Source organism: Mesoplodon bidens, assembly GCF_964165515.1.
Source record: "Mesoplodon bidens genome assembly, chromosome: 12".
In the NCBI taxonomy this organism is placed as follows: domain Eukaryota; kingdom Metazoa; phylum Chordata; class Mammalia; order Artiodactyla; family Ziphiidae; genus Mesoplodon; species Mesoplodon bidens.
In genome coordinates, this window is record NC_138168.1 from 19,517,408 (window position 1) to 19,536,770 (window position 19,363).

The window sequence follows — 19,363 nt, forward strand, 5'->3', positions numbered from 1 at the left end:
GACCACAGGACAACACTCATATTATCCCATCTGGCACCTGTTTTGTGTTTAAATGATGTACCCTTGGATTCAAGAGTAAACATGGTTATGTTCATGTTTGTTTTCATTTATCCACCTTACCCTCTGAGTTAGCACAACAAAGCACAAGGTCCTTTCTGCATTTGCATTAAACAGAGTGGAAGTTTTGGTGACCCATTTCTCTCCAATTAGCAACTGGTTAATTTCAGTGTCACTCTCATTAGGCCAGCCAGGGCTCACTCTCCAGCTGCTGTGTGCTCTGAGGCTCTACTCCTGCAGCAGTGAGCACTGGAGTGTGTCTGTCTCCTCTACAACGAGTTGGCTTGTAACCCCTGAAACCTAGAAGTCTGAAAGGGACAGCCTATTGCTCACTACACCTTCATACTCTTAAATTCATGCTTCCTCTCCAATACAGAATTTGAATCCAGTTCCTGCTGTAGAGGGAAAGGTGAGGACGATCGACTGGAAGAAAGAATGAATAAAGTAGCTTTTATGCTCTCACATCGTTCTGCGACCTAAGAATATCAATGGGCTTCGTGTGGCTATGGCTCATGACAAGATTCAGTACCAGTTTGAAGAGGATAAGATGACAGTTTCAAAATGACTCTGAATTATTTCCAAATTCCCCCTGATCCCTTTGACGTGACAGAATCGGAATTTTTCTAGTGACCAATTAAGTAAAGTCTTGGGAACCTGCATGTAGGGTTTTCTCTGTTGTCACAATGTAAAACCGAAGAGTGATAGCAGTTTTACCATCATCATCATCATTGTCGCTGTAGTCGTCTACACCAAGTATGCAGGCCTGGGGTGTGAACATTCCGTGATAGAAATTACACCAGCTAGTAAGAATTGGGGAAAGGACATAGTACCACATAACTCCATCCAAGTAACTAAAATGTATTGTACACACTAGTGTATGTGCTTTGCTTGATACTACAGATACAAAGTTACATAAATTATGGGACCTGCCTTTGTATTTATAGAGAAAGAAACAGATACAAAGGGATAATTCCAATATCATATGACATGCACTATAGGGACACAAGAGAGAAATCAGATCAGCTGGAAAATTGAGGTCAAGCTGTCCTTGAAAAAGAAGTAAGGACAAATAGATAAAAATCAGTAAAAAAAAAGGGAAATACAGTTTACATACATAAAAGAGAAACAACCCTGCTAGGAAGCAATTATCAACTACTTAATAAAGAAAGGGAGGGCTTCCCTAGAGGCGCAGTGGTTGAGGGTCTGCCTGCCGATGCAGGGGACATGGGTTCATGCCCCGGTCTGGGAAGATCCCACATGCCACGGAGCGGCTGGGCCCATGAGCAGTGGCTGCTGGGCCTGCACATCCGGAGCCTGTGCTCTGCAAACGGGAGAGGCCACAACAGTGAGAGGTCCGTGTACCTCAAAAAAAAAAAAAAAAAAATTAAGAAGAAGAAGAGAAAAGAAAGGGAGAAATTCTGTAGGTAGGGGTTTTTGAAAGCATCAGAGAATAAATAGATCTCAAACCATAAGGATGGATGTATGGAAAATTATAGGGAGGAAATGGAAAAACTGGACCCACAGAGTAAAAACACAGAGAGAAAGTGTTGGCAATGTTTGCAATGTGGTAAAGAAACGTGTTTTATTAGAGCAGGGAAAAGAATGCAAAGCATGTTTTGGTGTCAATTACCTTCCAGGGTATTTTTATATTTTATGTCATTAAATACAACTACTTACAACATGTATAACATTATATATGAAAGATATTGAAGCCTGGATGTAAAGCCAAGGCAATCAGTGGACACAAAATCCTATTTTGAATTTTGCACTTTTAAATGTGACACCTGGATGTTTAAACTTCATGATGCTTGATTCTCTAAGAAATTAAGGATATTCACTGAGCATTTGAAAGCAGAGGAAGTTCTTCTCCTGTTTCAAAAATTAAATTTATTGACCTTTGCTGTATCAGTTGGAAGGAAAACTAAAGTTTGTGAGTACAGTTAGGAAAGTATTTCAATAGTCCAACTTCAGAGTGGTTTAAGCTTAAATGGCATATAATAGAGAGTATGCCAAGAAATGAGGAAAAAGAAAGACAAGCCAAAGATACCTCAAAGGTTTTCACTTTGAATAAAGGAGAACTGAGAGTTAGCTCTGAAAGAAAAAAAAATCTATTTCATTGAAAGATAATAGATTTTAAGTGTTGACAAGATTTCATAACGGAAATGACTTTCTAGGGAAAAGATACAGCACTCAAGTTCTAGAGAGCTGAGGAAGAAGAAGTAGAATCGGACATTTTCAGCTGAGACAGATTTGTTTCTTACCCCTTTCTCTGATGCAACCATTTGTGTAGCTCCCATTATCTCGATCTCTCTGGGCCTATCAGGCACATGAACCACAGGAAACATTTATTGTTAAGCCTGTCAATGGTAGGTTATGTTCCCTAGCTACCTCTGTTCCTTCATACTTGGTGTTTCATAATAGCAAATCTAATTACTACCATTGCCATCAATGGCCGTGGCTCCTCTGCAAGTGGGCAGCACACAGACTCCTTAATAATTTTGCCATAGGACGGATGAACCTCAGCAACTACCCAGGATGCTTAAGTGGGGCTTCCCTTTTCTTCTGCATCTTTGTCTTTTTTCCTTTGCAGCTTAGCAATAAAAAGAAAACAGGTGGGGCTGGAGGACATTGAATCCAAATCCACAGGAGCCTCTTAAATGAAATATCAAGCACCAGCTCCTCAGCATAAGTGGTTTCCACACAGCCATTCACTGTGAGCCCCTACTGGGCTAAACCAAAGCATCCCATGAATAGGACATGCTTAGCCCTACTCCCGAGACCAGTTACATGAGAGAGTTCCTAAAAGGAAATACATTTAAGCATGAGTAGATTTTCACTTTTAGATGGTTTGTGTTGGAATGACATGAAAGATTTAAATCATATATATCCCAAATTTATGAAAGACAAATGAAGTATGTAGTAGAAAACTGTAAAGCTGAATCTATTTGCATAAACTGAGTGGAATTAATATACTGATAAGTATAATTTCATATTCTAAATTTGTAATTCTTTATCAAGATTGAGCATAAAGATCATGTTCATGATAGAAGTATTTTGGACTATGCTGTTTAGAGTAAGTGATTCTTAGATTTTTGTATAATAAAAATTCAAAGAATATCCACTATTGAATCAGTAACTCCTAAAGGTATGCATAAGAATATATAAAATGTGAATTTTTACTATTTATCTGAGAGATCTGAGTTTTTTTTTTTTCCTGCATGGTATGTATTAGTCAAGGTCCTCCAGAGAAGCAGAATTAGCTAGAGATAGATAGATGATAGATAGATGATAGATAGATAGATAGTAGATAGATAGATAAGATGATAGATAGATAAGATAGATAGATAAGATGATAGATAGATAAGATGATAGACAGATGGATAGATAGGATAGATAGATAAGATAGATAGATAAGATAGATTTGATGATAGATAGATAGATAAGATAGATAGATGGATAGATGAGATAGATAGATTAGATAGATAATATGATAGATAGATAAGATGATAGATAAGATAGATAGATAAGATGATAGGTAGATAGATAGATGAGATAAATTGATTAGATAGATTGATAAGATAGATAGATTGATAAGATAGATAGATGAGATAGATAGATAAGATGATGGATAGATAGATAAGATAGATAAGAAAGAAAAATAAGATCGATGGGTATATAGATAGATAAGATGATAGATAGATAAGATAGATAGATAAGATGATAGATAGATGGATATATAGGTAAGATAGATACATAGATAAGGTGATAGATAAGATGATAGATGGAGAGATGAGATACATAGATTAGATAGATAGATAAGATGATAGATAGATAAGATGATAGATAGATGGAGAGATGAGATAGATAGATGAGATGATAGATAGATAGATTGGTAAGATAGATGAGATAGATTAGATAGATAAGATACATAGATAAGATAGATAGATAAGAAAGAAAGATAGATAGATAAGATAGATGATAGATAGATAGATAGATAGACAGGGATATATAAGAGAAGATTTATTATGGAAATTGGTTCAAGCCATTATGGGTGCTAAGATATTCATGATCTGCTGTCTGCAAGCTGGAAAACCAGGAAAGCCAATGGTATAATCCAGTCCGAGTCCCAACGCCTGAGGCTGGTGGCTACTGGCATAAGTCCAAGAGTCTGAAGGCCTGACAACCTGCCCAAGGGAGGGGGTGTGGATGTCCCAGCTTAAGAAAAGAGAGAGGGAATTCACCCTCCTTACACCTTTTTGTCCTATGAGGGCTCTTCAACAGATTGGATAATGTCAGCGACATTGGGGAGTGTGGATCTTCTTTACTCAGTCTGTTCATGCAAATGCCATTATCTTCTGGAAAATCTTGTCTTAGTCCATTCAGGTTGCTATAAAAGATGACTATAGACTGGATAGCTTATAAACAGTGAACATGGATTTCTCACAGGGCTGGAGGTTTGGAAGTTCAGCATCATGGCACCAGCAGGTTCAATGTTTTGCTACTGATGGCTCCTGATTCATAGAGGACTTTTGCTGTGTCCTCACATAATGAAAGGGGCTGGGAGGTCTGCTGAGCCTCTTCTATAAAGGCACTAATCACATTCATGAAGGCTCCAGCCTAATGACCTAATCACCTCCCAAAGACTCTTCCTAATACCATCACCTTGGGGGCTAGCATTACAACATATAAATTGTGGGGGGGGACAAAAACATTCAGACCATAGTATAGTCTAAATATGTGTTAGAGAAAGAAGTAAATGAAGTCAGAAAGTGTAAAATTTTCATGATAAAATTATACAGTAGGAAAACATACTACCAAAGTGACTAAATTGCTAAATTCTATACATAAAGAAATAATCTATATAGCTATAGCGATGGATATATATCTAAACAAAAGCATACACATATATACACATGTGCACACACGTGTGTAAACATTTTAAACACACATACACAACTGGCTATTGAAGTGGTATGATTGAATGAACTCATAATAGATTAGACAATGTTCTTTAAGGTTAAACAGTTGAATTAAAACAGAAATAACCCCTCTTTATAAATGATGATATGTATTTAATTCAATTAGAAACTAATGAAAATGTCATGAATAATTTTTTAAAGTCACCAATAATCAGGAATTCCCTGGCGGTCCAGTGGTTAGGACTCCACACTTCCACTGCAGGGGACATGGGTTCGATCCCTGCTCGGTGTGCTAAGATCCTGCAAGCCACACGGCACAACCACCAAAAAAAAAAAAAAAAAAAGTCACCAATAATCAAAAAGAATATTGCACAACATTAATTTGTATCATTAAATATTTTGCTACCAGTAACTCATTTGTGCAATGATTTTTAATTATCTGTTTAGTAGAACTATTAATAAAAATTAAAAGAGAAAACTAGACAGAGGGAGAAAAGAAAGATGATGATGATGGACAAACTGGTATGCATCATCTCAGTTGAGGAAGTTTCTGGTGAGAATATGAACATCTAATTATTTCAGGAACACTTTTTTTTGCCCTTAGGTTTTAGGTTTTTGGCAAGAGTAAGTCTCCCTTTTTCTCTTAACTTCCACACCTCCCACTTACAACCTAGTTCAAGACTGGCTCATTTTTGCTTCAACCACCTCTACTGAAATTGCTGTCATCATGGTCAACAACGATGACTTAAATGCCAAAAATAAGTGAACATGTTTCAAACCTCAATTCCTTCTCTTCAAAATACTTTATGCTTGATTTTCCACCTAATCCTCTCCAAGTTTTACTCTTATTTTATATTGTTTTTTGTTTTGTTTTGTTTTTCTGTCTTGGTCAAGTCATCATTTTCATCAAATTTCTCTAAAATCTGATAGTCTCCAAAACTTCTCTCTTAGCCCTGCCTCCTTTGGCTTCCTATATGTAATTTCATATATTTACATACCTTCCATCAGTTCTGCAAGGTCCTGAGAGGTGTATCAGCAGGTGTATCATCAGGGTCCAAACTGGAAATAGATGCACAGCACGTCACAACATAGGCGATATCTACTTACTAGGTGGCAATGATACAGGCGTGGATGGGGTACGGTAGAATCACAAGGGACAGTGAAGAAACCGCAAGCAATCAGCTGACAAACTATCACCACTAGGGAAGGAGAGGACGTGGAGGGGCAGTGTCTTCCACTGAGGGATGCAACCAGCTCCAGGTGACCTCAGAGATGGTTCCACAAGAACTAATACTATGCTAACCTCAGTCTCCTGCTTCTTTCCCAGCTCTCACTAGGGACCCCCATTGGGCCAAATAAACCAAAGTCAGAGAGCACTGGAGGCCTATTGATGTAGCCAAGAGGTGGGGCTTCCTAGACATAGACCATGGTGAGCAAACCAGAGGGAGAGTCTGGAAAAGCTAACTGAAGTATCTGCTAGAGCAAATGGATGTGTCTTCTTGTTGTGTGGCTAGTTTATGATAACTCACACACACACTGTTTTCCAAACCAACATGTCCTGAGAAACGTGATATATCTTTTATTTTATTTATTTTATTTTTTTATATTTTATTATTATTACTTTTTTTGTGTGGTACACAGGCCTCTCACTGTTGTGGCCTCTCCTGTTGCAGAGCACAGGCTCAGCGGCCATGGCTCACGGGCCCACCTGCTCCGTGGCATGTGGGGTCTTCCCGGACCGGGGCACGAACCCGTGTCCCCTGCATCGGTAGGCAGACTCTCAACCACTGCGCCACCAGGGAAGCCTGTCTTTTAAAATAATGGAATGTTAGTTTGAAAACATGGTCACAGGGATGCAGGAGGGAGTTACAGTGTAGAAAGAAGGCAAATAACTGTTCAATCAGGGGCCCCCAGGCGCAGAGCCACAGGCCATTGCCAATTTCTAAAATCTGGCTTTCTTGCACCAGACTTCCTATAACACAGAAACTGAATGAAAAGTTTACACAGAGTTCAGCCCCCAGAATGAGAGGTGAGGGGGAAGCAGAGGGGAAAGAGGATGAACAGGAAGGGGTGTGTCCCTGAGGGGACCACAACTTCATGACAGTCACTGCTGATTGTTCAGCCCTGCAGGACATCTGAAGACAGGCTTACACATGACTCCACAACAGAACTGTCTTTGTGGGGAGAAGGGAGATGAATTTACCTACTCGCCCCCTCTCTCCACCTCCAGATGGGTAAAGCCCTTCCCTCTAGGGATCAACTTCCCTGCACCTACAAGTTGTCTTGGCAACCACTGGAGTCAGATGCGGAAGAAGCCAGAGCCAGGGATCCCAGGTTCTGGGTGCAGTGGTCCCTCCAGCATAGATGGGTGTCACATGAAGGATCATTCAGCTCAGGCCTGCTACTCCTCTCAGGACGTGAAAGCTGAAAAGACACTGGTGCTCTCCTCATGGTCGTCAGAAATCCTAAGAAAATACTAAGACTTAAGAAATAATTTGTGGCGCTTGTCATGGCATCAGCAGCAACTGAGACCATAACTGTGGTGACGTTAAGAGTGCAAGCTTGTGTCAGCCATTCTCACGAGAAAGCTGATGTATAAACCATGAGGCCTGCTTATCACTTACCACAAACACACACACACACACACACACACACACACACACGCAAATGTGCTTTCAAATGCTGACATTTAAATCTGGACATATCATTCCACTCTGCATAAAACCTGTCAATACTTGCAAAAGTGTCTCTCAGGAATCTTTGCAGTGTGCAATTAAAGGCTGAAAACAGTGAATGAATACAGATATCTGCCTCGCTTTAGTAGCAGTGGTAAGAAAACTTCATTAAAATATTATGTTTTGTCTTAAGCCATGCAAATATTAATTATTAACTAAAGGATTAAAGCATACATTAATTAACTTTGAGGAATACGGATGCTCCCAGAAATTACCCCATGTTTACCTTATGGATCCCAGGAGTCATGGCGTATAGTTAAAAGCATTGACATATAGAACAAAGTCCAAGCTTCTCAACATGATATGTAATGGCCTTTCTGATCAAGACCCTACCCACTTATTTAACCATTTCACAAACACAATGCCATCAAAGGACTGAGTGGGCACACCAAATACATTGAAGAGGGAAGAAATACATAAAATCCCTGAATTTACAGTTAGATTCTAGGGAAAATATACAAATAAATAAGCTGCAGTACAGGGTGATAAGGCTTCTAATAAAAGTACAGGCAGCTAAATACATAGGATGTGTGTCTAAATTGGACTTGAGTGTCAAGCAAGTCATCCTAGAAGAAACGCCTTCTAAGTTAAGAATTTAAGTACAAATAGGCATCAATTAGGGAAAGTAGGACAAAACAAAGGAGAACAGATTGTTTGAAGCTGAGATTAAAGGTTAGATTGCTCAGGAGGTAGAACCAGTTTACAGAAGGCTTTGAGAGCCAGGGAATCAGATTACACCAGATCCTGAGAGCAAGGAGGAGTCTGATGTTCTGAGAAGGGGGTGATGTGCTCAGCTTCACATTCTGACATGATCACCCTCCCTGCACTGCAGCAAATAAGTCGAAAGGATTCAGACTGGAGACAATGAAACTCACTGGATTGTTTTTGCAGTCACCTAGGCAAGAACTGATGCTAGTGCAAAACGGGCTGAGTTTAGAGATTCATACCCATGGATTGAAAAGATCCTTGTGATGGGGTGGATGTGTGGCTCAAGGATGAAGGAGTACAAGGATTATTCTAGGTTTCTAATATGAGTTTTGGCCGTGTGGGAGAACCACCCATGAAAGAGGATGGGGTTTGAGGGATGGAGAGGGGGAGAGCCCAGGTGACTGTGGAACATTCAAAGGGAGCCGCACACTTGCATGTACAGCTCGGGTCTAAAGCTCTGAAGGGAAACTGGGACTTCTCAACACCTTTAAGACAAAATGTTCAAAAGCTGGCATTTAAGAATATTTAAACCATAATCTCATCACAATTTATGTTGACTTCCAACCCATTCTCTATAATGTATAAAAATTTCCAACTATACCAATAATGGAAATATTTCACACTTTTTCACATGCTGTTTTCTCAGCCTAGGACAGCTGCTGCCACCTGAGACCTCATCTCTAGTCTTCAGGATTTAGATCAGTTGACCTCCCCTTGCAGCCTCATTACATTCTTGATGCCGACTTAATTTCTTCCTTCTGAAGCTCATCCAAACTTACTTTATTTGTCTATACCAGTCTGACTCACCTCACCCAAGCTTCTTAACGGTGTCTGATCAGATAACATTTCTACCCTCACTACTTGGCACATAGTAGGCAAACAATAAATATATATGGAATTAATGGAATAGATATACACACTTTACTATTTCTGCCAAACATAATCATAATAGCAGTTTTATAGTAAAAAAAAATATAGGACAGAAATACTAAATGGAGTTTTACTTTGGAAGAACCACCCTTCTGCTTGCTTTCTTGGCTGGAAGAGAAGTCACAACTATGAAAAATTTGTTCTTTATAATTTCTCTTGCGTTGTGCCTCAGTGTTGGTACCACGGTTGTTCTCCTTCAAGTGAGTTCTTCCTAGCACCCCTGAAGGTACTTTACCACACCCAGGAAAATAAAACCTCAGATATATAGACAGCAGATGCAACCCCCATTTATTATTGGTTATCGACATCTGCTACACGATAATGTCCTGCTGTCCATTTCTTCTCACCTGGTATCGATAGTCCTGATAGTTCTCTGAAACATGATGTTAAAATTTATGGAAATTATGAAGTGAAACCACTTGAAGGGTTATTAAACATATTTATCTTTTTTGAGATAAACCACAAGATTACAAAGACTAGTTTAAGGCATCACATTCGAGTGTACGGGAAGTGATGGTGCACAGACCGTCTCTGCTGTTCTGAGTATGTTGCCAGTTAAAGTCAATCGCCCAGCTTCCCACAGAGAAGCCATTAATAGGTGTTCATATCAGACAAGGCTAAATCTATTGCATCAGTGATATAACATGTGTTTAAGGGTGTTTAAGAACAAGATGAGATAGACCATACTGTTTAATTATCTATGACTATTCTTTGCTTTGGCACCTTTGCTTTCTAAGGTCATCTAGTGTATTTATTGAAAAGATTAATCTGTGCAAATAACTTAACATTATTTTCTATTCCATGGTTTGTATAAAGGAAAAATAGTATGCCAAACATTTCTAAAATTAATGAAAGATACAGCCCTACTTGGATCTTTCCTTAGGACTTAAATGGAAATTGACTTAGGGTGCTGAGTGCATGAGCTTGTTCTCTGTACTACAGTAGAGTTTTAGTTAATAATCTTACATTTGAATTTGAGTTTAATTTTTTGTGTGAATACTTGTCTAAGATTCCAAAACTAATTTATCATGTTCTTCACGGCAATCAGAAACCAATGACTGCCCTTTAGTGTAAGCTATCATGTTTTGAAAGTAAAATTATTGTGTCTAATATTTTTAGTTAACCTCTTGAATTTTGAAATGAACATTTTTCCATCATTGCTTCAGTTATTTGTGGCTCTACTGTATTAGGCCTAATATGTTAAAATAAGTCTCTTAATTCATTCCCCTAATACAGTAGTCATTTGTAATAATTGCATGGTTTTCTTTTTAGAGAAATGATTATATCCTTTGACCACATCCCTGGCAATTCTGCTAACTGCTCCCAGGTAAATGATGACATTCAGGGCTGTGATTTCATGACCCAACTGAGCAAGAACGTAATTAAATGGATCAATGTTTATTTATAAAAGATGTATCTTGTTGACTTCTCATGCAAAGTGGTGATATAAGTTCATGTGCTCAAGTTTCTTCTCTCCCAAATAGCCAAAGAAATATTTTCTTAAGTCAAAAATCTATCATTTCTGGCAAAAAGGAATAGGTACTACTAGGAATTTCTGGAAGACATCATCCAGTTAGACCAAGAATGAGATAGTTTTTGCCCGGCATGAAGTTTATATCTTCCATCTCACTAAAAGTTATTGTTGTTATTTTTCATTCAGTTACCCAAACCCCATACCTAAGACTCACTTACGCTTTTCTCTCTTTCCCCCTGGACTAGATATTCTCTGCTTCATTTCCAGATCTACTCTCTCCATCTCTTTCTACCTTGCTTGGTATTCTGGGAGGCTGACTTCTAGGGTCTACAACTATCCAGCTCCCCTTGGCCTCTGAGTTCTAAATATGTTGGGCTAGTGGGATGACAGGACACAGAAGGAGTAGAAAGAGGAAGAAATCTATTTATTCTCCACTTTCTCTCAGTTGGATGTAAATTTGTCATGGCCACATGCTTGTCTCTAAGACCACAGCCTCTTACACCTACATCTTTGTCCACAGTACAGAAGGTATTTCACTTGCTTGCACATTCAGGTCCAATCACAGTAGCAGAGTCTACTCCAGGGACACTTTTCTACCTCTTGTTGATTTTCTTAAACTTTTCCAACTTGAAAATTGTCTCTTCATTAAAATCACCTCATTTACCCTTTCTGAATGTGTCTCTATTTCCTGAGAGGCCCCAACTGATATACATCTCATGTATAAAATTGATCACAACGTCCTTTTAGAAATCAAGCATTGTGACTTTGTTCAGTTAACATTTGTTAAGGAGAGCCCCAGGGGTTTGACAGTGAACTGTGGTTCAACAAAAGACAACAATGGAGTTGAAATAGAGAAGTTTATTGCTCACAGGTCCTTGAAAGCCATGCAGGGAGCTCAAGGCAGGATTCAGGCAGAGAGAGATGCAGGACCTGGGGAACACACCTTTATTAGTGTACACAGGGGGAATGCATTGTGGTTCCTGGGCTAAAGCCAGATGGGTCAATTCAAACCCAAAAGAGCAGGGTTTGGTAAGTTCCCTGTGGATCTTATCTAAGGAGCATGGAAAGGAAAGGCTCTGGGGGTGATGGGGAGACGGCTCACCACAAGGGTGTCATCTTTCCTGGTGCCCCTGTCAGCTGCTGTCTAGGACGTGCACTCATGGGAAGGGCTAGTGTCAGTTCAAGGACCCTGGAGGCAGTTTGGCCATGCAACGTGGCTGCCAAGGCAGCAGTATTACGGAGCAGTTTAACGAAACTCTCAACACCAAATTTCTCTCAAATTTGTAGAGAAGTGAAGAGTTTCTACATCCCCAATAACCTTCTCTTAGTTCAAGTCCCTGATTACTTTCATTCTTATAATACTTCACTTTCTTCCAGCTACTTATCCTTTACAAACCACCTCTACACTAAAACTTTTATGAGAGTTCAAAAACAGACGTAGGTCATCAATGTTCTGCTCCAATGACGTGTTGCCAGCACGTCTTCCCATAATCCATCCTTTGCCTGTCTCCCAAGACTCATCGAATCTCTCTCTCTCTCTCTGACAAACACACACACTCTGTAGCTGCCTTCATGGCAGACCACTTGCAATTCTCCTCACTTGTTGTCTCTTTCTTTAGGGCTTAAACCTCCCCTGATGGGGCTTTGAGCACCCTCCCACCATCCTTCTCCAGCCAACTCCATCTGGCCTTTTAAGACTCAGCTGTAACCCTCGTGAGGAAGCCTTTCCTCATAGTCTTTGCTCCATTATCTTCCCACAGCATCTATACACGACCCTGTCCTTGGTATGTCCCCTCTTGTCTCCTCCCACAAGTGTAAAAATTTTGAAAAATTTAGTTCAAGATTCAGACTCTATGGTTTCAAATCCATTTCTACCATATATTTGCCTCAAGACCTTGAGCAAGTTTATTGAGTGTGTATCTCTGTTTTCTCATCTGTAAATTTAGGAAAATAAAGTCATGTTTCTGTATTCTTGTGAGAATTAAATTATATTAGCACATTTGAAACATGTAGAGCAGAGCTAGGTTTACAGTTGGCTCTCGATGCATTATGCAGGTTTGCAATTGTCTATTTTTCCTCAACCCCGCAAAACTGAAAGTTCATAAAAAGAGGGCTAGGTTCTACTGATCACCATGTCATATTGATTAGTGAGTGTCTGGTGCACAGAGAGAAATCTATAAGTCTTTGTAGGTTGAATAAATAAATGAATGAATGAAGAGTCATGAATTCTGGTTTGATGGACATGCCTTCTCTCTCGGCTATCCTCATTTTTTTAAATCCTGGCTGGTAACTTCTAGGTTGAGATTCATTAAAGGAATCCTTTCCATGAAATAAACACCTTGCAGCTCCTATGAACCTGAGAAAACCCCTCTCTCCTTATAAGACTAGAAGATAAACTTGCATTTGTCTTTGCCAGTGCACACATTCTTACAACGGCTGGGTTAAGTCCCTGGCTTTAATAATGACACCTTGATTGTCAGCTTATCTTTCTCTAATTTAGATGCACTTTCCAGGTAATATGTAGTTACACATTTTTAATCCTGGCTGATAATTTAGAATATTATTCGTTCCTGTAGGTTTATGTTAATTTTGACGTATTCTACAGTAGTACCTCTCCATAATGGAGGAAATAAATTAAATTTAATTAGTATACTAACTGTTCCCATTTGACATAAAATACTTACTAAAAATACTGTATGTTTATGTATATCTTACTCTTCAAAAGTATTCAAACTTCAATGATTTCTAAATCTAAATGTAGCCACTAAGTAAAAATATGTTCTTGGTCAAAAATACTGTTTTTATAAATTATAGATTTACTCTGATCTCAAAAATATAAACAGTATCAGCATTAGAATATGAATTTATATATTACTTTAACGATCCATGGTATAGAGTTCAGTTTCCATAATGATGCATTACATTTTATATTTTAAAATGATTTGCTTCTTTTTATGTTATATCTCAGAATATATCGATGGATGAGAAAATTTATAAAGTAAAGAAATACATCTTTATCAATGACTGTATTTCAGAACTATGTGAAGTATTGATACTTAAGTAAGTAAATAATAAATAAAGTTGCTTTAAGGTTTTAAGTTCCAAAAGTTAGATATAATCATAGAAAAACAATTGTGTTCTATAGTACAAGTATACAAGAATAATATTAAACATTTTCTAAAGATTGAAAACTGTACACACATGTCTAAGTCTACTATCACCGAGAATTTATCCAAAATACAAAACATAAAGATATGCACATGTATACATTCAGATTCTGCATTCATATATACCCATGTTGAAAAGCAATAGCAGCTTCCTTTAACAGACATGCATTTTGAGAAATTCCTGGAAGCTTAAAGAAAAAAAATTGGGGGTAGTGTGGCAGCTGAAAAAAACATTCCAGCTACAGGACAGACACAAAATATAGGCTAAAGTAGATTAAAGCTTTTAAATAAATTAATAAAATGCCAAAATTATGAGAAAAACCTTTACAGCAGCCCCCATAAAGGAAGAAGGAAGGAAGGAAGAAAAAAATAAAGACAAGGAAAAAAGAAAACAAAATGATCCTGAAGGTAATTTTCCTGACTCTGCCTCACTTTTAGTGAGAAGGAAAACAACTTTCCACTAATTGTGCTTAATACCATATTATGTATAGTAAGATATAATACATTATATATATATATATATATATATATATATATATATATAGCATATAAACATATGTATAATACATAATAATTATGTATAATACTAAAACAACAAACTAGCCCAATGTGGAGGTGTGTGGCCCAAACCTGTATAACATTCACTTATTCAAAATATTTATTGAGCAGTGACTTGGTCCAGGAACTGTCATAAATATGCCACCTTCTATTTATTCAAAAATCTTAAAGAAAAATTCATCTTATAGTGTTTCCGCCTTGAAGTTCAGCATCTTCATGAGAGGGCAAAGCAAACAAAAGTCTGATTTGGGGGAGTGTCTTATACTCAGGCCTCCAATTATTCTCACAGATAAAATTGCAGAGATTATAAGCCTACAGTGAAAAATGACAAGGCGCTTAAGGAGATATAAAAAGCAACACAGGAGAGGAGTTAGCAGAAAGAAGAAGAGGTGACTTAGATCTGAAAGGACCAGATATTTTTATTACCAGACACAAAATAAAAAGCTCAATGCCTGATTTTTTTAAGAAATAAAAGAGGGAAATTAAAGTAATATAAGGAAAACGATAGCATGAAAACTGAGTAGAGTGTTTTAAAATATAAGCAAAGAGAACATCAAAAAGTAAAAACATAATAATTTAAATTTTAAAAATGGACAAGTTAAACAGCAATTAGAACAGTAAAGAGAATTAATGAACAGCATAATATATGTGAAGAAATTACTATGAATCAAGAGAGAGGGAGATGCAAAAAGAGCAGAGCATATGAAGGATAAAATGAGGAAATTTTGTTTTATGTAATAAATGTTTTAACAGGATCATATAGAGTGAAAGTGGGAAAGCTATAATTTTTCCAGAATAGATAAAAAATGGAAGTCCTTCAAATAGGAAAGACCACTGGAAAAAAACTAAGCTAGATAAATGAAAATAATTCTATCCTTAACACAGCACAGTGAAAAACCACTAGCCAACAAAGACAAAGGGAATTTCCTAAAAGAATCTGGAGAAGAAAGACAAGTTTCCTACTAAAGAAGAAGAATTGGAGTTGAATGTTCAACAAGAACAACAGGAACACATGACAAAATGCTCAGAAAGACCTGGAAATCTTATTTGAAAAGACATAAAATGGATCATTATCTATCATATATAAGTATCTCCTATAAATTCATAAGTAAAAACAATCTGAAAAAAGTAAGGAAAGTACATATCTTAGTGATTTAAAATAGATAAAATGTAAATGACAAACAATAGATGAAACATTGTTAAAGAAGATGAAACAACAGTGATAAATGATAATTCTCATTTATCAGATATATAAACAATTAAATTAATAATATTTAATTTTAATGATAATATTGAATGACATTTAATCACGATTTAATTTTAATGAGGGATTGAGGAAAGTAACAATCCAAAACTATTGAGGAGCTTAATTTTGTACACGCTTTAATAACATATATATTAAAGTACACATTTAGCATATTTATTTAATCCAAAAAGTTTCACCTCTAGATATTTATCTTTCAAATATATTCATAAGTGTTCACAAGATATTTGCACAGTGAATTCACTGCAGTATTTATAATTTGAAAAAATATATTGAAAATATACTGACAAATGTTTATCTATAGGGAAATGTTTAAATACATTTACACTAAGAACTTCTCCTATTAAAATGTCTAAGGTTTATCTATGTGTAATGACAATAAAAGATCACCAAGAGGGCTTCCCTGGTGGCGCAGTGGTTGAGAGTCCGCCTGCCAATGCAGGGGACACGGGTTCGTGCCCCTATCCCGGAAGATCCCACATGCCGTGGAGCGGCTGGGCCCGCGAGCCATGGCCGCGGAGCCTGTGTGTCCGGAGCCTGTGCTCCGCAACGGGAGAGGCCACAGCAGTGAGAGGCCCGCATACAGCAAAAAAAAAAAAAAAAAAAAAAAAAAGATCACCAAGATATTTTGTAACTGAAAGTGAAGAAAAAATTGTAAGTCTTTTTTTGCTATAATTTTATTTAATAACAGTATTTATAACATGATATCCATGGCAGAAGCTGGCTAGATTCACCAAGCTAGTTTTTCTGCCTTCCTGGGTACATGGATAGATTTTTTTTCCCCATGTTCCCTTGCAGTGGGTGACCAAGTCCTGGCCTATGGGTAGAGTGAAATGGTGTAAGATTCTCCGCGCTCCCTCTTCCCCTCTTGTTTATCCTGATTGGTATCTGGGTATTTGCACTTGACACTGAAACCTACCTCAAAACCACAGGCTGAGAATCGTGAAGCTTATGTCACCCTGAACATCACTGAAAGGCCGCAGGGAAAAGAACTCCTGCTTCTACCTTTGCTGACTGAACTTTGTATGAACAAGAAATAAGCTTCTGAGTTGCTAGGCTACCAAGATTTCAAGGTGTATCCATTACAGGAGCTAGCATTACCCTTACTAATACAATTTCACTTGTTTAATATCTAATCAAGAAAGAAAACTAAATTATATGTCCATATAACTGGATATGTATTTGTAGAAAATGGAACACAGATTAATTGCCTCTTGGGTGCAGATTGGCATTTGGTCTGGAGGAGAATATGAATGAAAACGCTCACTTTATTTACCTTTTGTGACACTAGTTATTTGGTGTTATTTCTTTAGATAGATATGTGTATAATGTTGTTGAAATTTAGTCTAGGGAAGAACCAAAGTAATTCTAAGACGATACTTTTGGAACTGTGTCCTATGGAAGAAATAAGGTAAAAGTGTACTTCAGGGAAATCCTAGGCTATATGAAAAGCATAAATCATGGAATACTGAAAAAAATTACACTAGAAAGTCTTTAGAACATACATTGGACATATATTAAGGCATTGCAATCAGATAAAACTGAAAGGTAAATGGAACCAAATCATTGAAGGATGTATACTTTCAATTAAGATACTCTTTGGCATGGGAGTAATAAGAACAAGAACAGTGAGAAGCATGGATTAGAAAAAATAGGAACTAAAGTCAGAGGTACTGACAAAGAAATGTGATCATAAGACTAACAAAAGGTAAAGAAGCTATAAAGAAACTATTTTATTAGTTAAATTAAAAAGAAGAGTAGAACTTGAGATATGGGAGGAAAGAAAAAAAGAGAAATCCAGGGTTTTGATGACTCTGAATTTCCACATAGGGAGAAAGCATTCCTCTAATTCTCATCCAGCTTTGGGCTCTGGAATCAGATCCTGCATGTACTCTGTGATCAAGAACAACCCTCAGTAGGGCTGGCATGAGAAGGGAGAATCAGAATTTATCAAGGGGAGTCCAGATTTTCAAAAATATCCACTGTAGATACTGAGAAACTGCAGTTTGGAATTCCCTGGAGTAAAAATTTTGCAGAACTCATGATAATGCTTGAACATCATCATGTAAGAATGATTGGTCTCAAGAACCTTAACTATGAATATGTAAGAGCTAAAGAATAGAAGACTGTGAGAATAAGAAATGAATTCTTTTAGTGAGAAAAAATAGACAATGTGAAAACAAGACCTGTTTAAATTATATGATTATGTTTATAGTGAATTAACTTGTTTTAAAATGTTATATTTTATTCAATTAATTATTAGGATATAATTCTTGTTCTATTGCATAACATTATATTAAAGAAAGAGTAAAGCTTGTGGTTATGTTTGTTTAGGTTTAGTTTTCCATGTATAATTTGTTGCTTTGATATCTAATTCTTATTTTGAGTGGTAAATGAGATTTTTACATGTAATAACAGTAATTTCACATATTTCCTCTTTTAATATAATTATGCCAATTAAATACATTATAAACAGCAAACACTTTTCTGTACTGTTTTGCACTCAGATAAAATTATTTTAAAATTTATTAAATCAAACTAAATTTGATTTAGAGCTAGTGGAAAATGATAATTTAAATAAAACTTTGAAGTCATATTTCAATAGGGCTCTATTTTATAATAAAAAATCTATTTGATATTATGGTGTTCTCATGATTTTGAGAGTTGAAGTAGGAATTCAATTCTTCTTTGGATTTCTTCCTATTAGCCACAACCATTAAAACATCACTAAGTATTCTTGGCTATCTGCCTGGGAATTAAAGTCCTAATCACTAAGAAACTCAACAGAAATAGGTATAGAGGTAGATATACATATACATATACATATACATATGGGCATAGTAAATACAAGCATGTGAATTTTGATAATACATAAGCAGAGAAATGGATGTATAGAAAGATTGAGTAAGCACTTTGAGTAACTTTTCCAGTACCTTACTCTCAAAGGGAGTAGTGCTTACTTGGTCTACCTAGGTGTGATCCAGGATAAAGTAAGAGATATTAGTTAAGCCTGTTCAGAAAACTACTTTTAAAAAGGACTGTAGGGAATTCCTTGGCAGTCCAGTGGTTAGGACTCAGCACTTCCACTGCTGGGGCCCTGGGTTCAATTCCTGGTTGGGGAAGTAGGATCCCGCAAGCCACACAGTGTGGCCATAAATAAATAAATAAATAAATAGTAACTTTAAAAAAAAATAAAAAGGTCTTTAAAAAGACTACAAAGAGAATAGTTGACGGAAATGAAGCAACACTTTGTAATAAATCGTTACAGTTTACTACGTGTTAATGTAAATAAATATATATCTGTGCTATATGCATACAAAATTAAATGCACATAAATCTTCTAAGAATATATGATCCAATGAGGATGTGGTGAAATTAAAATTCTCATATTTTGCTGGTAGGAATGGAAAGTGGTGCAGTTTCTTTGGAAAATAGTTCAGCTGTTGCTCTAAATGTTAAACATGGGATATACGATCAAGCAATTCTACTCCTAGGTATATACCCAAGAAAATGCAGACAATAATTGGACATGAATATTCATAGTAGCATTG